At 46.6% G+C, this 26,078-nt stretch overlaps 2 non-coding genes across 2 annotated transcripts; both read right to left on the bottom strand.

Moving 5' to 3' along the window:
- Window positions 1–418: 418 nt before the first annotated feature.
- Window positions 419–491, bottom strand: trnav-aac (transfer RNA valine (anticodon AAC)). Its single transcript has one exon. It is a non-coding gene; the product is annotated as a tRNA-Val (tRNA).
- Window positions 492–17,269: 16,778 nt separating this feature from the next.
- Window positions 17,270–17,342, bottom strand: trnak-uuu (transfer RNA lysine (anticodon UUU)). The gene has a single exon. It is a non-coding gene; the product is annotated as a tRNA-Lys (tRNA).
- Between the last annotated feature and the right edge of the window lie 8,736 nt (window positions 17,343–26,078).

Genomic DNA, 26,078 nt, shown 5'->3' with positions numbered 1-26,078 from the left:
GCTAGGTCTTGATTCAGTGGCAAGGGTTACACAAGACGACCATAGACCAAGCTCTGCTGAATGGACGTAGTGTGTACACATGCGCCGACTATCCATAGATCGCAGTGTGGGCTGGCCCGTGCTGTTCCTGGGCCCTCGCCTCTCCTGAGCCCCGATCACGACGCTCCTGGGCCCCGATCTCTCACCGCTCCTCCGCCCCGATCAAAAATGGAGCAGTCAGAAACAGAAAATCAAACAGTGTCTCTTATCATGGAGACATTAAATATCAACACTGTTATTTGAAATATCAAAATATTAAACTCCAGCCTAGTTGAAGGGTTATTAACATCAGCAGAAACAATCACCTACTTTGTTAATATTGTATCATTAATGTCAATTATTCAATTTTTTCTAATATTTAATTGAACAATGTTCAAAATGTTTCCACCCTGTTTCGAACCGGGGACTTTTCGCGTGTTAAGCGAACGTGATAACCACTACACTACAAAAACACTGCGATTGACACAATGCTAGGAACATAACCAGAGCTTTATCCAACACAGCTGGTCGATGCTTCAGGAGCTGGTTTTAAGAGAATAGAATTAAGGTGCTATATTTCGGAAGGCTGTGAGTGTGGCGGGAATTGATCTCGTGTTTCCCAGACTTTACACATAGGAACAGGAGCTGGCCATTTAGCAGCGTGTGGTTAGGATCTGGAATGCACGGCTTGAAAGGGCGGTGGAGACAGACTCAATCTTATCTTTCAGATGGGAGTTGGATAAGTGTCTGAAGGAAAAACAATTGCAGGGCTATGGGGAAAGGGCGGGGGAGTGGGACTCGCTGAGAGTCGGTACGGTCTCGACGGGCCGAATGGCATTCCGTGCTGTAACCATTCCATGATTCGATAAATTAGTGGCACATTTCATCGTGTGGGTGGAAGCAGAACATTGCAAATGGACATGCATTGATTCGGCAAAACTAGAGGCATCTGATTCAGGAGATTCGAAGGGCACGGAAATTTGGGATTTAATGACTTTGAAAGGAACATTTTTGTTTTGTGCCGTTTCGGTCAGAGAAATGTTTGTGAAAGGATTTTTTTGCAGAAAGGGATGCAGCATTTAACCTTCTGCCTTAACACTTCTTTCTGGGTGTCAGGTCACATTTGGTTTCAATGTTATTCTTCCAGAATTGCTATAAGAACATCAGAATATAAGAACTAGGAACAGGAGTGGGTCATCTATACCTCGAGCCTGCTCCAAATTCTCCAACATCGGGTACAATCTACCCGCATCTACCCAGTCCTGTCCCATCAGAGTCTTGTATGTTTCGTTGAGATCCCCTCTCATCCTTCTAAACTCCAATGTATAAAGGCCCAATTGATCCAATCTCTCCTCAGATGTCAGTCCAGCCATCCCGGGAATCAGTCTGCTGAACCTTCGCTGAACTCCCTCAATAGCAAAAACGTCCTTCCTCAGATTAGGAGACCAAAATTGAAAACAATATTCCAGGTGAGGCCTCACCATGCCCTGTACAACTGCAGCAAGACCTCCCTGCTCCTATACTCAAATCACCTAGCTATGAAGGCCACCACACCATTTACCTTTTTCCTGCCTGCTGTACCTGTATGCCAACTTTCAGTGACTGATCAACCATGACACCCAGGTCTCATTGCACCTCTCCTTTTCCTAATCTGCCACCATTCAGATAATATTCTGTCTTCACGTTTTTGCCCCCAAAGTGGAAAGCCTCACATTTATCCACATTATACAGCATCTGCCATGAATTTGCCCACTCAGCTAACCTGTTCAAGTCTCCCTGCAATCTCTTAGCGTCCCCCTCACAGCTCACACCGCCACCCAGTTTAGTGACATCTGCAAACATGGAGATATTACACTCAATTCCTTCATCCAAATCATTGATGTACTTTGTAAAGAGCTGGGGTCCCAGCACTGAGCTCTGCGGCACTCCACTAGTCACTGCCTGCCATTTTGAAAAGGACGCTTTTATCCCGACTCTCTGCTTCCTGTCTGCCAACCAGTTCTCTATCCACGTCAGTATATTACCCCCAATACCATGTGCTTTGATTTTGCACACCAATCTCTTGTGTGGAACCTTGTCAAAAGCCTTTTGAAAGTCCAAATACACCACATCCACTGGTTCTCCCTTGTCCACTCTCCTAGTTACATCCTCAAAAATTCCAGAAGATTTGTCAAGCATAAATCCATCCCTTTCATAAATCCATGCTGACTTGGACCGATCCTGTCACTGCTTTGCAAATGCGCTGCTGTTTCATCCTTAATAATTGATTCCAACATTTTCCCCATGACTGATGTCAGGCTAACCGGTCTATAATTACTCGCTTTCTCTCTCCCTCCCTTCTTAAAAAGTGGTTTTACATTAGCTAACCTCCAGTCCATAGGAACTGATCCCGAGTCAATAGACTGTTGGAAAATGAGCACCAATGCGTCCACCATTTCTAGGGCGACTTCCTTAAGTACTCTTGGATGTAGACTATCAGGCCCCAGGGATTTATCATCCTTCAATCCCATCAATTTCCCACCTCATAAAGATATCCTTCAGTTTCTCCTTCTCACTAGACCCTCGGTCCCCTAGTACCTTTGTAAGGTTATTCGTGTCTACCATCGTGAAGACGGAACTGAAGTATTTGTTCAATTGGTCTGCCATTTCTTTGTTCCCCATTATAAATTCACCTGAATCCGACTGCAAGGGACCTACAGTTGTCTTCACTAATCTTTTTCTCTTCACATATCTACAGAAGCTTTTGCAGTCAGTTTTTATATTCCAAGCAAGCTTAATCTCACAATCCATTTTCACCCTCCTAATGAAACCGTTAGTCATCCTCTGTTGAATTCTAAATTTCTCCCAGTCCTCAGGTTTGTTCCTTTTTCTGGGCAATTTATCTGCCTCTTCCTTGGTTTTAACAATAACCTTAATTCCTCTTGTTAGCCACGGTTGAGCAACGTTCTCCGTTCTATTTTTACTCCAGACAGGGATGTGCAATTGCTGAAGTCACCCGTGTGATCTTTAAATGATTGCCATTTCCTATCCACCGTCAAACCTTTAAGTATCCATGGCCAGTCTATTCTAGCCAATTCACACTTAAGTTACCTTTCCTTAAGTTCAGGACCCAAGTTTCTGAATTAACTGTGACACTCTCCATCTTAATGAAGAATTCTACCATATTATGCTACTCTTCCCCAAGGGGCCTCGCACAAATCGATTGCTAATTAGTCCCTTCTCATTACACATCAACCAGTCAAGGATGGCCAGCTCTCTTCTTGGTTGAGAAAACCATCCATAATACACTCCATGAAATCCTCCTCCACCAAATTACTGTCATGTGGTTAGCCCAATCACTATGTAGATTAAAGTCACCCATGATAACTGCTGTCCCACCACTGCACACATCCCTTCTTTCTTGTTTGTTGCTGTCCCCAACCCGACCACTGCGAACCAGTGAGACAGACATTGCAGCAAGGGTCTGGTTATTGTGAAACAGCAATTGCTAAAAGAACATTTATCCCGACATTATTGGAACAAGCAACCCTTTGATCTAGATTCAGACGCACTGCCATTGCACTACAATAGAAAGAGATGTTCGTCTATATGAAGGTTCTGCAATACAAGGGGCTTTAAAATCCCGCCCATTCCCACCAGGTATCACAAGCAGCGCTCACCTGACAGTCAGCGGATGGTTTGTTCGAAAACATTTCTCTTGCTTTCACAGGAAAGCATCATTAATTAACCCCTCACCTCCTTTTGCACAATCAAATAAATGCTAACTCAGGGACACTCCATACTTCAACCATTTGTCCTGTGGTTTGCATGTTAACTGTTAAACCATATCCCATTTTATAACTGTATTTTAGATTTCTGGTTCAAAGTCTTCATTGCCGATGACACCACGAATCTGGGGCAACTTTTATCAAATTTAACAGCACCGGTTATTCCTATCGTGCACACAAAATATAATCAGTAGTGAACATAAAATCCCACTGTGCGTATTTTCAGATTCAACGCAGTAGGATTTCAAATAAAGTGAAAGAATTTGACACTGAAAAGATTTGCAAGTGTTACTTGCATTTGTGTCTTTAATTAAACTTTGTGACGTCTGACTCCCATTCATGCCACTGCTGAATAAGAAAGGAAGGTTTGACATTGACCAGACTGCACTGCCCCTGATATTTGTCAACTCATCCTTTATATTCAGTGGTTTCTCGCCCTTTGATCGGCTGCAGTGCAGCGGATATCACGTTGGTCTCACACGCGAAAGGTCCTCCGTGGATCCGTTTTCTCTCACTCAAAGTTTTCTATTTATTGAAGTGAAATAAAAAGCAATTAAGTAATAAGGGATCCCTTTTGCCAGGAGAATAAAAGCAAATAAAAACAGCAAACGCTGGAAATCTCAGCAGGTCAGGCAGCATTTGCAGCGAGACGAAACTCGCATCCGATTGTTCAACCACAGAAACTTAAAACATAATGTTTCTTCCAAGATCGAACCATGGACCTTTCACATATAAAACAAACGTGATAACCACTACACTACAGAAACCTCTGGTACAGCGCCCCCAACAGAGGGGAGCTGACCAGTGAGCTCCCTTTGTGCTGATCGGGAATGTGTTGTATCACCTTAAACAACTTCTGTCCCACACTGAAAGTTCTCAATCCTTCTCCTCCGCTGCCCTTTACAGAAATGTCACCAATCACCCAGCCACCGTGTTCACTTCCACATCCTCACAGTGGGGCCACAGAGGCTCCTACCGTCTCCCCGCGATCAGCGAACTCACCCAGTTTACAAAATTAAACCCCGAACACGTGCCTGGCAAAGGGCAGGAGAAGCCAGATAGTCTGTAAGCTCCGTCTATCACAGAAAGTATTGGTATTCATGGTGATTACAGCAATTATTAATCGTCTCACACACCTCAATTATTTTTATGCGATGCATTGATCGAGGATTGAAACCAGGTTACTTCGCCAGATCTTAACCCCTTGACCAGCAGGGAACAGTTACGATACATGTCGATATATTTATATATATTTAGATATGAATGTCAGCGGCTAGCTACCTAGACCTCGTGGTGCCCACGGTAGTGTGTTTAACTTTGAGTGAGAGAAATTGTTCCACAGTGACACCTGTCATGTGTTCTGCATGGTTACTGCTTGTACTATTACAAGGTGTGCACCAGAGGGCACTGCAGTGGGAGACTTGTAGCTTACCTGTACAGGTGTGCCTGGCCGAGTGTAAAAGGCAGGCCACCAGGTGTGATCCTCACTCTGTGGTTATCAATAAAGGACTTAGGTCACTACAGTTCAAGCATGACACATTGTCTCGTGGAGTCATCATCAGAGCATCTGAAGGTATAACAATTGGCGACGAGATTACGGACCTTCACACGAAAATGGCTAACCTTGGTACGTTGCAGCAGTTCGCTGATGGTGATGATTTTGAAGCCTTTGTGGAGAGGCTCGACCATTTCATCACAGCCAACGACCTGGCAGGTGACAACCCGGCCACACTGGCTGATAAGTGCAGAGCTATCCTGCAAACCAGTTGTGGGCCCACCGTCTATGGACTCGTCAGGGACTTGCTGGCACCAGCGAAGACAACGACCAACGCATACGAGGAGCTTGTAACACTGATCCAAGAACAACTCAATCCCAAAGAGAGCATCCTCACAGCCAGACAGCGGTTTTATACACACCGACGGCCCGAAGGCCAGGAGATCACGAAATATGCTGCAGACCTCAGGAGGCTGGCGGCACCGTGGGATTTTGGTGACCACCTCACCAAAGAACTGCGGGATATCTTTGTCATCGGAATCGGCCAAGAGGGCCTTCTTCATAAGCTACTGTCAGCGGATACCACAGTCATACTTCTGACGGCCATGTCCATGAGGCAAGCATTCATGACCTCGACCTGTGGCTCCAGGCAGATGACTCATCCTCAGGACTCAAACGCGGCAAGTAATGTGCACAGAGTGTCGCCTTTTAGAGGCTGGACTGTAGAACGTGAACCTTCTTAGGGGAGAGAGAACAGGCCCCCGAGTCCCTTAACTCAAAGTCCATGGTCAGCTCAGCCATGATCTTATTGAATGGCAGAGCAGGATCGAGGGGCCGAATGGCCGACTCCTGTTCCTATTTCTTATGTTCTTATGTTAATCATTTAAGGAGCTTGAATCATTGATGATGTTTTTCCCCTATCTGACTTTACACAGTCTGTATTTCGGAGACTGGTTTAAAATGTTCACTGCTCATGCGACAAGGAACCTGAGGCGAATTTTGTTCAATTTATTTCACAGCAAAAGTAGTCTCCAAAAGAATGTTTCTACACGGGTACAAACCGGGGACCTTTCACGTGTGGTTCTCCACAGTGGTGGAGGTTGTGCTCGAGTTTAAAATGGTGCATTGTTTCCACTTTGAAAATGCATCTACAACTACAAGGAACATTTTGCCCATGAATGGGCCCATATCGTCTACATGCACCCGCGACCACGGTTTGGTAGGCCAGGGCCAGGGGCTCAGTGGAGCCTCCCTGGGGGCATTGCTGAGTTGGGCACAAATAGTGCACCTTCGGACGCAGAGCTCCAAGTCCGCGTCAATACCAGGCCACCAGACGTGGGATCTGGCTATGGCCTTCATGAGAACAATCCCCGGTTGCTCGCGGTGGAGCTACCGGACAAATGCCTCTCTGCCTCGCAGAGGCATGACTACTCGGCTGCCCCACATCAGGCAGTCTTCTTGTAGTGATAATTCATGCATGCTCCTGTGAAAGGGTTTTAATTCCTCGGGACAGGCATCACGAGCCTCTGCCCAGTCACCGGTTAGGACACATCTTTTTACTAAGGATAACGTGGGGTCGCTGGCCGTCCAGGCTCTGATTTGCTGAGCTGTTATGGGCGAACCTGTGGACTCAAAGGCATTGATTGCCATGACTATCTCACAATCCTGTTCGTCAGAACCTTCCGTGGTCGCCAGGGGTAGCCTGCTGAGCGCGTCGGCAAAGTTGTCTGTGCCTGGTCTGTGCCTTATGGTATAGTCGTAGGATGCCAGCATGAGTGCCCACCGTTGAATTCGCGCCGGGTCGTTGCCGTTTATTGCCTTACAGAAACTCCTGGTACAACAGCACCAACAGAGGGGAGCTGACCACTGAGCTCCCTCTCTGCTGATCGGGAATGTGTTGGCTCACCTTAAACAACTTCTGTCCCACACTGAGGGCCAAAGTTTCGGGTGGAGTTGCTCCTAGATTTTTGGAGCAACTAGTTTAGTTTTGAGAATGTTAGAAATTGCAATTCTCGGATATTAGTTTGCTCCAGTTCTACTGTGTTAGTTGAGGTTGGCTTTAGGTAAGGTATTTTTTTCAAAAGGGGGTGTGTCCAGCCACTCAGGCCTGTTTTGCAAGTTTCGGCAGTGAAAACTTACTACAAACTAAGTTAGGCTGGAGTAAGTGCCCACTTTTGTAAGTTCAGAACAACCTTACCTAGAGGTAAGCTCAGTGCAGGCACAGCCAGAGAGGGATTGGGAATTAAACACAAAAACGACTGAAGCATTAAACACATGACTTTAAATGTCCAAAAACATCTTTTGATGATATCTTGCCTTTTATCTGCTGAATGAGGATAGTTGCTTCTCTTTTTATAAATAAACAAATGTAGCCACCCCGTTGAGGCAGGCACATTCCGTCTATTTCAGATGAGAAGTGAGAGATTATTAAAGGGTCCGAGTGTCCTGTGCCCCCCACAACAGGATATCCTCTCCTCCTGGGTTTTCCTCAGCCTGTGCTCAGTGTACGGGGAGCTTTGGCCCGGGTCCGAGGTAGCTTGCATCCCAGGGATGGACAATAACCCTCTGAGCTCTGGAACTGGGAAGAGCGAATAACTAAAGAGTTGTTTGTGGGTTTGAAATGCGGCTAAGATCTGCTGGTATTAACCGAGGCAGGGGCTGTGAGACATTGCATTGTGTTCAGGTTTAATCACAGCGATATCCGCAGTCTGGAGCTGAAAAGGACGAAGAGCTGAAAAAATACAAGAAAAAAGCTAAGAAATGTCAGCAATTGTGGTAAACACTTTAATGTGTTTCCTGCTCGTTTCGTGATGCGGTGCTCACAGAGGGAGCCCGGATTCAGAAAATAACTCTTTCATTCAAAATCTTTAAAATAATGACGTGCAACGAATTAAACTGTGTGTCTGAGGATGGGGGTGGGTGAAGATTATTTGTTTTATTCCCCATTCATTACCCGACAGCGTTGTTTTGTAGAATTGTTACTGAGGGACAGTGGAAACTTCAATAACTGAAATTTAATCATTCAAGGATTTTGAATCATTGATGAAGTTTTCTCCCCGATCTGACTTTACACACTCTGCATTTAGGAGACTGGTTTAAAATGTTCAGTGCTCATGCGACAAGGAACCTGGGGCGACTTTTGTTCAATTTATTTCACAGCAAAAAAAGTCTCCAAAATAATGTTTTTGCACGGGCTCGAACCGGGGACTTTTTGCGTGGGACGCAACCCTAATAACCGCTACACTACACAAACGGTGTGGTTAAAGTAATCTTAGGTATATAACCAGAGTTTTAACCTACACAGCTGGCCGATACATCAGGAGCTGGTTTTACGAGAATAGAATGACGGTGCTATATTTAGGAAGGCTGTGAGTGTGGCAGGAATTGGTCTAGTGTTTCCCAGACTTTACACATAGGAACAGGAGCTGGCCATTTAGAAGCGAGTCGTTAGGATCTGGAATGCACGGCTTGAAAGGGCGGTGGAGGAAAATTCAATCTTATCTTTCAGACGGGAGTTGGATAAGTGTCCGAAGGAAAAACAATTGCAGGGCTATGGGGGAAGGGCGGGGGAGTTGGACTCGCTGAGAGTCGGCACGGGATCGATGGGCCGAATGGCCTTCCGTGCTGTAACCATTCCATGATTCGATAAGTTAGTGGCACATTTCATAGTGTGGGTGGCCGCACAACATTGCAAAGGGACATGGATTGAGTCGGCAAACTAGAGGCATATGATTCAGGAGATTCGCGGGGCATGGAAATTCGGCAGTTTAATGACTTTGTAAGGAAAATATTTGTTTTGTGACGTTTCGGTCATTGAAATGTTTCTGAAAGGAATATTTAGCATTAAGGCATTTAACCTTCTGCCTTAACACTTCTTTCTGGGTGTCAGCTCACATTTCGTTTCGATGTTATTCTTCCAGAATTGCTATTTTCTTTGGTGTTTCACAATAACCAGACCCTTTCTCTGAAGTCAGTCTCAATATTTCCACAGTCTCCGATTGTTGTTACCAGCAATGATCATTTTGACCCAGACCCCGAAAGCACAGTGTGTAAAATGCTTTATGGTTTCAGAGTTCAATTGCAGAGCACAGAAGAAATGATTCAATTATGGAGTTCCTTCAGTTAGCATTTCTTTCATTGTGGAAAAGAAGATTGCGGGTTAATTAATGATGATTTTCCATGAAAGCAACATTAAATTAAAAGAAATGCAATCGCCCAACATAGGGCTCATTCCCACGACCCTGTAATTAATAGTCTCATGTTCTACCGACTGAGCACGGCAGGCTTCTGGATAACGCTAGATTTAATCGCTCATTGCAGCCAGGCGCCTGTTGGCCACACGCAGCCTGGATACACTAACGTCCCAACAGCTCCTTGACTGTCGGATTGGGACCGTGCAGTGCTTCAGAAGACAGGTCGAAAAAGCAAAGTCACTGATTCCGTCCCATGTGCTCCTCCGATCAAGAATAGCAACACACTAAAAATGCTTCAATAATATTTACACCTGAGCTCCACATTTGTCAAGTAGCTGGCTCGTTGGTCTAGCGGTATGATTTTCGCTTTGGGGTTGTTATTTGAAATTTGCGAGAGGTCCCGCGTTCAAATACCGGACGAGCCCTCATTTTACCCACGGATTTTGAAATTGCATCGAACTTTTGCAAAGAAGGACTTGCATTTCTTCAACACCTTTCAGGAACTCATGACGCCCCAAAGCGCTTTCCAGCTGTTGAGTTATGTTTGAAGTGTTGTCGTGTGGGGAAAGATGTGCACAAATCACCCCACACGAACCGCAACACTTTGCGAAGGAGTTCGGTGCAAAGAATCAGATATCTCAGGGATTGGACTTTCTATGAATGAGTTCTGCTTGTACCTGCATTCAAGCTTGAAACAGCAACTGGGCTTCCATCTCACGGGAGCAGCGTTTCGCAGTTAATGGGTAGGTGACCAGGTTGATGTGCGCCGCTTTCAATCTTTGAAATTTCATCAAACAAAGAAACGGTGAATCCAACTGTCCCTGTAAGCGACAGATTGAAGGGATCGGTGCTCCAAACAGAGCAGGAACACGCGCAGAGCAATAATAGGGTCCGCAACATTAAATGTCAGTGTTATTAAGCAGACAATAATTTAACATACACTTAACAACAGTACTTACACCCAAACCTTGCGAATGTTCGCCGAAGAACTCAAACACGTTCCAGTTCCCAGCTCAGTGCACAAATTGATCAAACATTAATCGGATTCTAAAATAGCTGTTCCAAATGCCACATTTTATATATTTTCCTTATCCCTGCAACGTGACAATTGAAACTTTTAATAGTATTACCGAACACATGTGCCCAACTTCTGATGGAAGGTCATTAACCTGAAATGTTAACTCTGTTTCTCTCTCCACAGATGCTGCCTGACCTGCTCAGTGTTTCCAGCATTTAATCTTTCTTTCTCCAAACTTATAATCAGAAAACCACTTCCCTTGTCATCTAACTACACTCCTTCCTGATATGTAGCCTTGTCCTACAAACCAGGCTCCTTTCGGATGAATCAGGCATTCATTGGAATTATAACTTCTTAACGATAACAATTATGTGAAGTATGTAACTCTGTAATACTTGCCACCAGATGGCGCGGCTTTTGGAGTCCTAATGGTCACCTGCCCACACGTGCAGGGCCAGTATGAAAGGTTGGCTACCATGTTGTTCAGGCACTCTGGAGTTGTAATAAAGAACACTAAGGTCACACTAAGTTTAGCTCACAGTACTCAGCCTCGGGGAGTTCTTCAATACACAACAATTGGCGACGAATAACAGAATACGAACCTTCACACAACCATGGCTGCTGTTGGAATATTAAAGAGCTCCATAGAGGGTGATGATTGGGAAGCCTTTGTCGAGCAGATCAACCAGTACTTTGTGGACAACGAGCTGGAAGGAGACACTAACGTGGCCAAGCACAGGGCGGTTCTCCTCACTCTATGTGGGCCTAAAATATACAGCCTCATCAAGAATCTGCTCACACCGACAAAACCAACGGAGAAGGAATATTCAGAGTTGTGCACACTGGTTTGGGACTACCTCAAGCCGAAAGAGAATATCCTCATGGCCAGATATCGTTTTTACATGCACCATCGCTCCGGGACCAGGACCTGGCGGATTATGTCACCGATCTGAGACACCTCGCGGGACCTTGCTATTTTGGAGCTGCGTTGGGGCAAATGCGGTGAGACTTTTACGTGCTGGGCATCAGCCACGAGATCATTCTTCGAAAGGTGCTGGCTGCAGGAACCCTAGACCTGAGCAGGGCCATCGCGATCGCCCAGGCATGCATGGCCACGGACGATAACACCAAACAGATATCTTCTCAACATCGAAGCTCACCGGCAAGTACTGTGCATAAAATGATGTCGCTAGCAGGCGGAACTTCATATGGCAGGGTCTATACTTCTGTGGCTGCAAGACCTGTGATGACTCAGAGTGCGCCATCGGGGGTGAATGTGAATCTATTAGCACCGTGTTGGTGCTGCGGGGGTAATCCTCGGGCCCATCAATGTCGATTCAAACACTACGTGTGCAAAGGCTGCACAACGATGGGGTCCCTCCAGTGAATGTGCAAACGTGCTGTGACATACCACGTGGCTGAGGATGATCGATCCGGCACGGATCATGCAGCACAGGCAACTCAACCCAAGGAACAAGGACTCGCAGGTGCAGGTGGGGATGTTGCATTTTATCAGGGAGGCTTTGAGGGTGTGCCCGAAACGTTTCCTCTGCCCATCTGTGGCTCGCTTACCTGTCGGAGTGCTGAGTAGAGCGCTTGCTTCGGGAGTCTCATGTTGGGCATGTGCACAATGTGGCCCGCCCAGCGGAGCTTGACAAGTTTGATCAGTGCTTCAATGCTGGGGATGTTGGCCTCAGCGAGAACACTGATGTTGGTGCGTCTGTCCTCCCAGGGGATTTGCAGGATCTTGCGGAGACAGCCCTGGTGGTATTTCTCCGGTGATTTGAGATGTCTGCTGTATATTGCGCATGTCTCGGAGCCATACCGCGGGGCAGGTATCACCACCGCCCTGCAGACCATAAGCATGGTGCCAGATTTGAGGTCCTGGTCTTCAAACACTCTCCTCCTCAGTGGATCGAAGGCTGTGCTGACACACTGGAGGCGGTGTTGGACCTCGACATCGATGTCTGCCATTGCTGATAGTAGCTTCGCGAGGCGTGGAAAAGTTTCCCGAGGAGTGGAAAAGGCACTTACAACCTTCCTAAATATAGCACCCTTATTCTATTCTCTTAAAACAAGTTCCTGAATTCTCGGCTAGCTGTGTACTTTAGAACTGTGGTTTTATCCTCAGATAGATTCGACCACAGTGTTTCCGTAGTGTAGCAGTTATCACATTCGCTTCACACACGAAAGGTCCCCGGTCCGAAACCTGGCGGAAAGATCTTGAAAACTTGAAAATGGGCCGAATACCTGACTCCTGTTCCGAACTCTTACATTCTTATGATCTCTTGACCTTTTACAGAAGAACAAACTCTCCTCTGAACATGCATGAGAAAGCTCCAGAAAATATTTGCCCCCGAGCTGCTTTCGCGTGTGAGGCGAACGTGTTAACCGTTATACTGCGGAAACAACTCCACTTTCAGCACCAGATTACCAAAATTAAACCCAATGAGATCGGGATAAAAGTTCCTCACATGCTCAGAGCAAAATATATGATTGATGGTCTACAAAAAAATGAACAAACTTCAGCACCAGGTCAGACGGAAATATTCAGCGAGCAGGTGGACTGCTGAATCGCACGTTTAAGGAGTTGGTGGTGACAAAACAAATGGGTTCCGCTTAATGATTAAATGGGACATAAACCCACATCTCAAGAGGAGACAGTTACTTGAACACAGCACTTTAGACCGCTCGGCCATCCTGACTATTCAGTGCTGTGTGTGGCCACTTGCAGGTTGATTTTGAACTTTTGTGTCCTGTCACTTGAAATAAATGAGGGCAGCAGGCGTATCTCTGCCTGACACCGGGTAACAGTGAGACAGGCCTTGGAGCAAGGGTTTGGTTATTTCGACACAGCAAAGGAAATATTAATTCTGGAAGAACAATATCCAAAAGAACAAAGACAAGTGAGCTCCCTCTGTGCTGATCGGGAATGTGTTGGCTCACCTTAAACAACTTCTGTCCCACACTGAAAGTTCTCAATCCTTCTCCTCCGCTGCCCTTTACAGAAATGTCACCAATCACCCAGCCACCGTGTTCACTTCCTCACAGTGGGCCCATAGAGGCTCCGACCATCTCCCCGCGATCAGCGAACTCACTCAGTTTACAAAATTAAACCCCGAAAACGTGCCTGGCAAAGGGCAGGAAAAGCCAGAAAGTCTGTCAGCTCGGTCTATCAGAGAACTTATTGGTATTCATGGTGATTACAGCAATTATTAATCGTCTCACAGACCTCAATTATTTTTATGCGATGAACTAATCGAGGATTGAAACCAGGTTAGTGCGCTGGATCTTAACCCCTTGACCACCAGGGAACAGTTACGATACATGTCGATATATTTATATATATTTATATATGAACCTGAATGTCAATGGCTACCTACGTAGACCTCGTGGTGCCCACGGTCGTGTGTCTAACTTTGAGTTAGAGAAACGGTTGCACAGTGACACCTGTCATGTGTCCTACGTGATTACTGTTTGTACTTTTAGAACTTGTGCAACAGAGGGCACTTCAGTGGGAGAATTGTAGCTTACCTGTACAGATGTGCCTGGCCGAGTACAAAAGGCAGGCCACCAGGTGTGATCCTCACTCTGTGGTTATCAATAAAGGACTTAGGTCACTACAGTTCAAGCATGACACATTGTCTCGTGGAGTCATCATCAGAGCATCTGAAGGTATAACAATTGGCGATGTGATTCCGGACCTTCACACGAAAATGGCTAACCTTGGTACGTTGCAGCAGTTCGCCGATGGTGATGATTGGGAAGCCTTTGTGGAGAGGCTCGATCATTTCTTCACAGCAAACGATCTGGCAGGTGACAACCCGGCCACACTGGCTGATAAGTGCAAAGCTATCCTGCTAACCAGTTGTGGGCCCACCATCTGTGGCCTCGTCAGGGACTTGCTGGCACCAGCGATGATAATGACCAAGACGTACGAGGAGCTTGTAACACTGATCCAAGAGCAACTCAAGCCCAAAGAGAGCATCCTCACAGCCAGACACCGGTTTTATACACACCGACTGCCCGAAGGCCAGAAGATCACCAAATATGCTGCAGACCTCAGGAGGCTGGAAGCACCGTTGTATTTTGGTGACCACCTCACCGAATCACTACGGGATATCTTTGTCATCGGAATCGGCACGAGGGCCTGCTTCATAAGCTACTGTCAGCGGATACCACAGTCACACTGCAGAAGGCCATCTCCGTGAGCCAAGCATTCATGACCTCGACCTGTAGCTCTCGGCGGATGACTCCTCCTCAGGACTCAAACCCGGCAAGTACTGTACACAGAGTGTTGCATTTTAGAGGCTGGACTGTAGAACGTGAACCTTCTCAGGGGAGAGAGAACAGGCCCCCGAGTCCCTTAACTCAGAGTCCATGGTCAGATCAGCCATGATCTTATTGAATGGCAGAGCAAGATCGAGAGGCCGAATGGCCGACTACTGTTCCTATTTCGTATGTTCTTTTGTTAATCATTTTAGGAGCTTGAATCATTGATGAAGTTTTCTTCCCTATCTGACTTTATACACTCTGTGTTTAGGAGACTGTTTTAAAATATTCACTGCTCATGCGACAAGAAACCTTGAGCGACTTTTGTTCAATATATTTGCAGCAAAAATAGTCTCCAAAATAATATTCCCACCTGGGCTTGAACCAGGGACTTCTCACATGTGAGGTGAATGTGATAACCGCTGCACTACAGAAATGTTGTGGTTAAAGTAATCTTAGTAATATATCCAGAGATTTAACCTACACAGCTGGCCGACACTTAAGGACTGGTTTTACGAGAATAGAACGACGGTGTTGGAGTGGATTTTCAGACATAGCAAAGCATGATGGGGTAAGCCACCACGAAATGAACTTTGTACCAAGAAGCCTATCTGCTGTCCCTGATATGAACTCTGCAGCAACAAGTGACTCCTGGCCAGGTGCAGGCCACTGTTTCATCGAAAGATTTGCAACAGAATAACGAAACACAAAATAAGATAAAGAGGAAGAGTTCCAAACTCACACCATGCTATCAGGTTTCACTAGGACTAAAAAGTTGAATGTAAATGAATTGCGTTGACATATGGATCTATTGGTTGTATGTAAATGAATTTAAATGATTGTATTCCGCCCCTTTCTAAACTGCTTATAACCCCGCGGCACAAGGCACTCGGGGAGATCGCTGGATCTCAACTCTTCTCCCAGAGCTCTGTAAGCAATAAAGTTGTCTCTCTTACCTTACCAGAATCTATGTGAATTTATTTTCACTAACAGTGGATGCAGAGAGGATGTTTCCACCGATGGGGGAGACTAGAACGAGTGGCATGATCTTAGAATAAGGGGCCGCCCATTTAAAACTGAGATGAGGAGGAATTTCTTCTCTCAGAGGGTTGTAAATCTGTGGAAATCACTGTCCCAGAGAGCTGTGGAAGCTGGGAAATTGAATATATTTAGGACAGAAATAGACAGTTTCTTAAACAATAAGGGGTTAAGGGGTTATGGGCAGCGGGCGGGGTAGTGGAGCTGAGTCCATGATAGGATCAGCCATGATCTTATTAAATTGTGGAGCAGGCTCGAGGGGCTGTATGGCCGACTCCTGCTCCTATTTGTTATGTTCCTTTGACTAATACACATCAACATCCTGGGGGTTATCATTAACGAAGTAGATGTGGGCAATCCTGGCTAGCTCAGCCTATAGAGCATGAGATTTTTAATTTTAAGGTCATGCGTTCGAGCCCCACCTTGCATGAATTACTTTCCTTAAATTTTTATGTTACTTTCACGGGAATTAACCCACACATTCAAAAAGGAGTTAGATATGTCCCTTTTGGCTAAAAGGATCAAGGGGTATGGAGAGAAAGCAGGAAAGGTGTACTGAGGGAATGATCAGCTATGATCATAGTGAATGGCAGTGCAGGCTCGAAGGGCCGAAGGGCCTACTACTGCACCTATTTTCTATGTTTCTATATTTCCCCTTGTGGGGGAATCTAGAACTTGGGGACACAGTTTCAGAAAAAGGGGTCATAAGAACATAAGAATTCGGAGCAGGAGTAGTCCACATGGTCCCTCGAGCCTGCTCCACCATTTAATACGATCATGGCTGATCCGCATAACCCCTTATTCCCTGACCGTTTAAGGGTCGCCCATTTAAAACGGAGATGAGGTGGAATTTCTTCTCTCAGAGGGTGGTGAATCTTTGGAGCTCTCTACCCCAGAGAGCTGTGGAGGCTGGGTCATTGAATATATTTAAGGTGGAGATAGACAGATTTTTGAACGAGGCCATATGGATTGAATTGTAGAACAGAAAAGGGGCGATCACACGACTGGGAGTGTACGAGAGACCCCCGAACATGCAGAGGGAGATATTGGGTCTGGTTATTGTGATTCAGCAAGGAAACTATCGATCCTGGAGGACACAAAATCTGTTCCAAAGGAAACGGACCCAGCCTCTCCAAGTGATCAGTTAATTAATGATGTTTTCCCGTGAAAGCAACATAAAAATTTAACAAAACTTGTTCGCGCAACATGGGGATGGAACGCACGACCCTGAGATGAAGAGTCTCATGCTCTATCGACTGAGCGAGCCGGGTTTGGCCAATGTGCAATCCGTGACGTATGTCAAATGTTGTGGGTGGATTAGTGATGATTGAAATCATGATTGAGTATCTCACAGACTTGAATTTTGGAGTTCCTTCAGTTAGCATTTCTTTGATTGTGCAAGAGAAGATTGTGTGTTAATTAATGATGTGTTTCCATGAAAGCTGCATTAAATTCAAAGAAATGTAATCACCCAAAGTGGGGCTCGGACCCACGACCCTGAGATTAAAAGTCTCACACACTACCGACTGAGCTAGCCGGGCTTCGGCCCAACGCAGTTTTTTATCGCTCATTGCAGCCAGGCGCCTGTTTGCTCCGCCCCAGATGTTGAAACTTGCTGTTGAAACTTGTGTAGTGTTTATCACGTTTGCTTTGCACGCAAAACTCCTTGGTTCAATCCCGGGCAGAAACATTATGTTTAAACTTTCTGTGGATGAACAATCGGAGGCGAGTTTAGTCTCCCGGCAAATGCTGCCTGACTTGCTGAGATTTCCAGCATTTGCTGTTTTTATTTGCTATTTATTCTCCTGGCAAAAGGGCTCCCTTATTCATTAATTGCTCTTTATTTCACTTCAATAAATGGATAACTTTGACTGAGAGAAAACGGATCCACCGGGGACCTTTTGCGTGTGAGGCCAACGTGATATCCGCTACACTGCAGCCCATCAAAGGGCGAGAAACCACTGAAAACAAAGGATGAGTTGACACATATCAGGGGCAGTGTAGTCTGGTCAACGTCAAACCCTTCTTTCTTATTCAGCAGTAGCCTGAACGGGAGTCAGACGTCACAATGGTTAATTAAAGACACAAATGCAAGTAACACTTGCAAATGTTTTCAGTGTAAAATTTTTTCACTTTATTTGAAATCCTATTGCGTTGAATCTGCAAATATGCACAGTGGGATTTTATCTTCACTACTGATTACATTTTGTATGCACGATAGGAATAACCGGTGCTGTTAAATTTGATAAAAGTTGCCCCAGATCCCTGAAGACTTTGAACCAGAAAGCTAAAATACACTGTGTAAAATGCGACATGGTTTTCGAGGTAAGATGCAAAGCACAGGACAAATGATTGAAGTATGGACTGTTCCTGAGTTAGCATTTGTTTGATTGTGCAACAGAAGGTGAGGGGTTAAATAATGATGGTTTCCCGTGAAAGCAAGAGAAAAGTTTAAGATGCAATCATACGGTGCCTGTCAGGTGAGCGCTGCTTGTGACACCTGGTGGGAATGGGCGGGGATTTTAAAGACTCTTGTATTGCAGAATCTTCATATAGACGAACATCTCCAAATCACTGTGTCGTTCTCATGGTGCAACGGTAGTGTGTCTGACTCCAGTTTAAAGGGTTGTGTGTTCAAATCACTTCCGGGTCACTGTTCTGTTGGATATTTTTCTTCCAGAATTATTATTTCCTTTGCTGTTTGGCAATTACCAGACCCTTGCTCCAAGCTCTGTTTCACTGTTTCCCCGGTGTCAGGCAGACATGCGCATGCGCCCCTCATTTATTTCATGTGACAGGACACAAAAGTTCAAAATCAACCTGCAGGTGGCCACAAGCAGCACTGAATCGTCAGGATGGCCGAGCGGTTTCAGGTGCTGTGTTCAGGTCACTGTCTCCTCTGGAAATGTCGGTTTATGTCCCACTTCTGACATTTCTTATGTTTAATCATTAAGCGGAAGCCATTTGTTTTGTCACCACCAACTCCTTAAAAGTACGATTCAGCAGTCCACCTGCTTGCTTAACATTTCCGTCTGACATGGTGCTGTAGTTTGTTCATTCTTTTGTAGACCGCCAATCAGATATTTTGCCCTGAGCATGTGAGGAACTTTTATCCCGATCTCATTGGGTTTAATTTTGGTAATCTGGTGCTGAAAGTGGAGATGTTTCCGCAGTGTAACGGTTGACACGTTCGCCTCACACGCGAAAGCAGCTCGGGGGGAAATATTTTCTGGAGCTTTCCCATGCATGTTCAGAGGAAAGTTTGTTCTTCAGTGAAAGGTCAAGAGATCATAAGAACGTAAGTGTTAGGAACAGGAGTCAGCCATTTGTCCTATTTTCAAGTTTTCAAGATCTTTCCATCCGGTTTCTGACCGGGGACCTTTCATGTGTGAGGCGAACGTGATAACGACTACACTACGGAAACACTGTGATAGAATCTCTCTTAGGATAAAACCACAGCTCTAAACCTGCACAGATAGCCGAGAATTCAGGAACTTATTTTCAGAGAATAGAATGAGGGTGCTACATTTATAAAGGCTGTAAGTGTGGCCTTCGACAGCGTGGACCACTTTCCACGCCTCGGGAACCTACTAACAGCAAGGGCAGACATCGATGACGAGGTCCAACACCGCCTCCAGTGTGCCAGCACAGCCGTCGATCACCTGAGGAGGAGAGTGTTTGAAGACCAGGACCTCAAATCTGGCACCAGGCTTATGGTCTGCAGGGCGGTGGTGATACCTGCTCCGCAGTATGGCTCCGAGACATGGACGATATACAGCAGACATCTCAAATCACTGGAGAAATACCACCAGGGCTGTCTCCACAAGATCCTGCAAATCCCCTGGGTGGACAGACGCACCAACCTCAGTGTTCTCGCTCAGGCCAACATCCCCAGCATTGAAGCACTGACCACACTCGACCAGCTCCGCTGGGCGGGCCACATTGTCCACATGCCCGACACGAGACTCACGAAGCAAGCGCTCTACACAGAACACCGACACGGTAAGCGAGCCCCAGGTGAGCAGTGTCATTTATTTCACACTACTGTATATAACTGTACCTTACCATGCTATACATGACTGTAAATAGTTATGACCTGTAACCACAAGCATACTTTACCACCAGTGGTGCACTTGCAGGAGACACTGCATTCCTGTTCCACACAAGTATATAAAGGCATGTCTCAGGCAAGTGTGGCACTCAAGAGCTGCGAAATAAAGGTGCAGGTCCAGAGTGACCTTGACTTCAGCATGTGCCTCGTGTAAGTCTGTACTGCAGGGTCAGGACTTTACAGTAGCGACGAGTTACGGGATCACGGAATCCACAGAATAGCTACCAACGGCTCAGATGAGAAATATAATGCCGGAGACAATTGGGAGGATTTATAGAAAGGCTCCAGCAAAGCTTTGTAACCAAAGACTGGTTGGGCGACAATAAGGCAGACAAGAGAGAGCCCATCTCTTGACCAGCTGTGTCTCGAAAACATACGCCTTACGAAGGACCTGCTGGCACCCGAGAAACCAGCAAGCAAGTCGTTTGAGTTGTTCAGCACACGGTGAGAGACCACCTGAAGCCAGCGAGCAGCCGACACATGGCCAGACACAGGTTCTACAACTACAGACGCTGTGTGGGCCAGAGCATACCCGACTTTGTGGCGGAACTCCGGACGTTGGCGAGTTTACGTGAGTTCTCCAATGAACTAAGGAGAGAAGTACTGAGAGACGTTTTTATTGAAGGAATAGGCCACGCAGGCATATTCCGAAAGCTTATAGAGACCAAGAACTTGACCCTAAAGGCAGCAGCACTGATCGCACAGACATTCTTGGAAGGAGAATAAGAAAGAAGGTTGATCTACACTGCGGTTCCGACAACTAACGAAACATCGGAACAAGGAGTTCACAGCTTGAAACAAGCCGCTACCCTCACACACAGACAAAGGCAGGAGAGCAGGCCTTCAACAGCAGGAGGTGGCGCCAGAAGCCATCAAGGGCCACATGAACGTCCTTTCACACCTCATCAACCCACAAAGCAAGCAATCAACTACAGACTGAGAGAAGCTCAAGAGAGATCAGCCAGACGCAGCTCATCCTTCGGAAACAAAGGAAGCGATCTGTGTTAGAGATGTGGGGGAAGGCACTCAACAAGGGGGTGTCGATTTCAGCATGCTGTTTGCAGAAACTGCAACTATACAGTAAATCTGGCTCACGTGCAAAAAAACAGCAGCTCGGCTGGTATACGAATCAGAAGGGTCGGAAAGCGGACCAGAAGTAGGTGGGGACAGTGCCCGGGACACCGAGGTACAGCGGGTCAACACGATCAATGTCCACTGTTCTTACAACAAGACGCCTCCAATAATGATGAGGGTCCTACTCAACGGGATACCCGTCAACATGGAACTGGACACGGGAGCTAGTCAATCCCTCATGAGCATCCAACAATTTGAACAGCTGTGGCCGCACAAAAGCGACAGACCAAAACTCACAAGGGTCGACACCAAACTAAGGAACTATACCAAAGAAATCGTCCCAATCCTTGGCAGCGCCATGCTCTCTATCACACACAAAAGGACAGTGAACCGATTTCCATGTGAAATGTCCCCGGAGATCTCCCAGCATTGTTGGGAAGAAGCTATCTGGCAAAACTAAAATGGAAATGGGATGATGTTCGCTGCATGCCGTCAGAGGAACGGACCTCCTGCTCAACAGTTCCAAATCGTTTTGAACATCTCTTTCAGCCTTCAAAGGGGCGAAAGTTAAAATCTGCGTCACACAGGATGCCAGACCGGTCCATCACAAGGCTAGAGCTGTGCCTTATGTGATGAGGGAAAAGATTGAACACGAACTGGACCGGCTTCTTCGGGAAGGCATAATCTCACCCGTGGAATTTAGCGACTGGGCAAGTCCCATCGTCCCCGTCATGAAGCCTGATGGATCCGTACGAATCTGTGGGGATTATAAGTCTACCATAAACAGAGTCTCCCTACAGGACCAGTACCCGCTGCCCAGAGCGGAGGATCTATTTGCCACATTGGCTGGAGGAAAACTTTTCTTGAAACTAGATCTCACATGTGCGTATATGACGCAAGAACTGACCAAAGAGACTAAGCTGCTCACCACCATCAACAGATATCGAGGGCTTTTCATGTACAATCGATGCCCATTCGGCATCAGGTCGGCAGCTGCTATATTCCAGCGCAACATGGAGAGTCTGTTCAAGTCCATCCCGGGGCCTGTTCTATTTCAAGACGACATACTTATCACGGGCTGGGACACTGACTCCCATCTCTGCAATTTGGAGGAAGTACTAAGTCGATTGGTTCGGGTAGGCCTAAGTGTTAAGAAATCCAAGTATCTGTTTCTCGCGCCCGAAGTTGAATTTTTGGGCAGAAGGATTGCCGCTAATGGAATCCGCCCAACAGAATCCAAAACAGAAGAAATTCGCCTGGCACCCAGGCCCCGGAATTCTCAGAACCGTGCGCCTTTCTCGGGCTACTCAATTACTTTGGGAACTTTATGCAGAACTTAAGCACGCTACTGGAGCCTCTCCATGTGTTACTCAGGAAGGGGTGCGATTGGTTTTGGGGGGACACCCAGGAACGCGCCTTCAATAAGGCATGCAACCTTCTATGTTCCAACAGTGTTTTGGTTTTCTTTGATCCAGGTAAAAAGCTAGTTCTCACATGTGATGCGTCAGTGTATGGGGTCGGGTGCGTTTTACAACATGTCAATGATGCGGGTAAATTACAACCCATAGCTTATGCCTCCAGTTCACTTTCGCTGGCGGAGCGCGGGTACTGTATGATTGAGAAGGAGGCGCTCGTGTGCGTGTACGGTGTCAAAAATATGCACCAATACATTTTCGGGGCCAAGTTCGCGTGAGAAACTGCCCACAAACCCCTCACATCCCTTCTATCCGAGTGCAAGGCAATAAACGCCAATGCCTCGGCTCGCATTTAGCGGTGGGCACTCATGCTAGCGTCTTGCGACTATACAATAAGTCACAGACCGGGCACAGACAACTGTGCCGACAATCTTAGCAGGCTATCCCTGGCGACCACGGAAGGGTCCGACGAACAGGACTGTGAGATGGTCATGGCAATCAATGCCTTTGAATCCACAGGTTCACCTATGACGGCTCACCAAATCAGAGCTTGGACGTGCAGCGACCCCATGTTATCCTTAGTCAAAAGATGTGTTTTAACTGGTGACTGGGCAGAGGCTCGTGATGCCTGCTCCGAGGAGATCAAACCTTTCCATAGGCGCATGCATGAACTATCACTACAGGGAGACTGCCTGATGTGGGGCAGCCGAGTAGTTATGCCCTTGCGAGGTAGAGAGGTGTTTGTCCGACACCGATCAAGCCGGCCTCCAATGGACAGGCGGAGCGAGCAGTGCAAATCGTGAAACAAGGGATGCTAAAAATCCAAGGTCCCATGCTGCAGAGCCGCCTGTCGCGACTGCTGCTGACATACAGACCTCGTCCGCATTCGTTGACTGTGGTTCCCCCCGCGCAACTATTGATGAAACAAACCTTAAAGACGAGACTCCCTTTAATCCTCCCAGACACGCATGATATTGTTGAGGCAAAGCGCCGGAAGCTAACTGAGTACCATGACCGAAATTCGAGGGGAGGTGGAATGAGATAGGGGACAAAGTGTTTGTGCTGAACAATGGCCGGGGTCCCAAATGGTTTGCAGGGACAGTAATAGATAAGGAAGGAAACAGGCCACTGTGGTACAAATGGACAATGGCCAAACCTGCAGGAAGCATGTAGAACAAGTAAAAAGTAGATTCACTGATAACACTGCAGAACCAGAGGCAGACTACAATGTGGAACTCACACCACACCTGGTGGACAGACAGAGGGAACAACCTGAGAAAAGGGCAATCTCAACAGACAGACCAGGCGACATACCAGCAATCACACCGAAAGAAAAACAGGCACCAAGGCAAACAACTGAACCACAACTAAGATGCTCCACGCGAGAGCGTAGACCACCTGAGAGACTGAACCTATAAAGACAATAAGACCTTGGGGGAGGGCTAAGTCATGTATCTCACACTACTGTATAAAACTGTACCTTACCATGCTATACATGACTGTAACTAGATATGACCTGTAACCACAAGCGTAATTTACCACCAGGGGTGCACTTGCAGGAGACACTGCATATCTGTTCTGCACAAAAGTACATAAAGGCAGGTCTCAGGCAAGTGTGGCACTTGAGAGCTGTGAAATAAAGGTGCAGGTCCAGAGTGACCTTGAATTCAGCATGTGCCTCGTGTAAGTCTGTACTGAAAGAGTCAGGATTTTACAGCAGAGGAAAAATTTCGGGCACACACTCAACGCCTCACTGATAAAATGCAACATCCCCACCGGCACCTGGGAGTCCTTGTTCCTCGGGTTGAGTTGTCTGTGCTGCATGATCCATGCCGGATAGATCATCCTCTGCCACGTGGTATGTCACAGCACGTTTGCACATTCACTGGAGGTACCTCATCGTTGTGCAGCCTTTGCACACGTAGTGCTTGAATCGACATTGATGGGCACGATGATCACCCCCGCAGCACTAACACGGTGCTGTTAGATTCACATTCATCCCCAATGGCGCACTCTGAGTCATCACAGGTATTGCAGCCACAGACGTATAGGCCCTGCCATATGCAGTTCGGCCTGCTAGCGACATCATTTTATGCACAGTACTTGCCGGTGAGCTTCGATGTTGAGAATGTATCTGTTTGGTGTTATCGTCCGTGGCCATGCATGCCTGGGCGATCGCGATGGCCCTGCTCAGGTCTTGGGTTTCAGCAGCCAGCAGCTTTCGAAGAATGACCTCGTGGCTGATGCACAGCACGTAAAAGTCCCACAGCATTTGCCCCAACGCAGCTCCAAAATCACAAGGTCCCGCGAGGTGTCGCAGGTCGGTGACATAATCCGCCAGGTCCTGGTCCCCGGAGCAATGGTGCGTGTAAAAACGATATCTGGCCATGAGGATACTCTCCTTCGGCTTGAGGTAGTCTCAAACCAGTGTGCACAACTCAAACTATTCCCTCTCCATTGGTTTTGTCGGTGTGAGCACATACTTGATGAGGCTGTATATTTTAGGCCCACAGATGGTGAGGAGAACCGCCCTGTGCTTGGCCACGTTAGTGTCTCCTTCCATCTCGTTGGCCACAAAGTACTGTTCGAGCTGCTCGATTCAGGCTTCACAATCATTACCCTCTACGGATCTCTCTAATATTTGAACAGCAGCCATGGTTGTGTGAAGGTTCGTATTCTGTTACTCGTCGCCAATTGTTCTGCAAATAAGAACTCCCTGAAGCTGAGTACTGTGAGCTAAACTTAGTGTGAACTTAGTCTTTTATTATAACTCCAGAGTGCCTGACTAGCTCAGTCGGTAGAGTATAAGACTTTTAATCTCCAGGTCGTGGTTTCGAGCCCCATGTTGGATTAATTATTTTCCTTAAACTTTTATGGTGCTTTCACAGGAAAACATCATTAATGAACCCATAATCTTCTTTTGCACAATGAAAGAAATGCGAACTGAGGGAGAGTTGATCATATATTCATTTATTCTGTGCTCTGTATAAGAAGACAAAAACTAGGAGCAGGATTCGGCCATTTGGCCCTTCGAGCCTGCCTTCTTTTGCACTGAAACAAATTTTAACCGTGTTTTTAAATGAGCAGTGCGAGATATTTAGAGGGCACATTTCAATGCTTCACAAAACCATTCCATTCGCGACAGCCACCCAGGATCGATTCCCGGTTTGAGAAGTAACTTTGATATCATTGTTTGAAATGAATTGTGGTCATTTTATTCAGTTCGATGGATGTCCCAAAGCACTTCAGAGTGGTGTCCAAACAAATGAGTTTGTAATTAAAAACACTGAATGTCAGGATTGGGATTTGAACCCACGCCTCCAGAGGAGACAGTGATTTGCACGCAGCGCCTTAGACCGCTCGGCCATCCTGACTGTTGGATACTCCAGTTGCAAGTTATTACACTGGAAAGTTTCAGAACGGGCACTTGTTCAGTGTTGCTGGAAGGCCCAGTGACCGGGATATCCTCTCCCCCGGGGTTTTCCTGAACCTGTGCTCGGTGTACGGCGAGCTTTGGCACGGGTCCGAAGTAGCTTACATCTGTAGGCTGCTTGCTGGCTTCAGGTGGTCTCTTACCAGTGTGATCAATTCTTCAAACGACTTGCTTGCTGGTTTCTCTTGTGCCAGCAGGTCCTTCATTAAAGCGTATGTTTTCGAGCCACAGCTGGTCAAGAGAT

The sequence above is a fragment of the Pristiophorus japonicus genome, chromosome 25 (genome assembly GCF_044704955.1).
Source record: "Pristiophorus japonicus isolate sPriJap1 chromosome 25, sPriJap1.hap1, whole genome shotgun sequence".
In the NCBI taxonomy this organism is placed as follows: Eukaryota; Metazoa; Chordata; class Chondrichthyes; family Pristiophoridae; genus Pristiophorus; species Pristiophorus japonicus.
The sequence above is the reverse complement of the archived record's forward strand: the minus strand, read 5'-3'. Positions and strand labels throughout refer to the sequence as shown.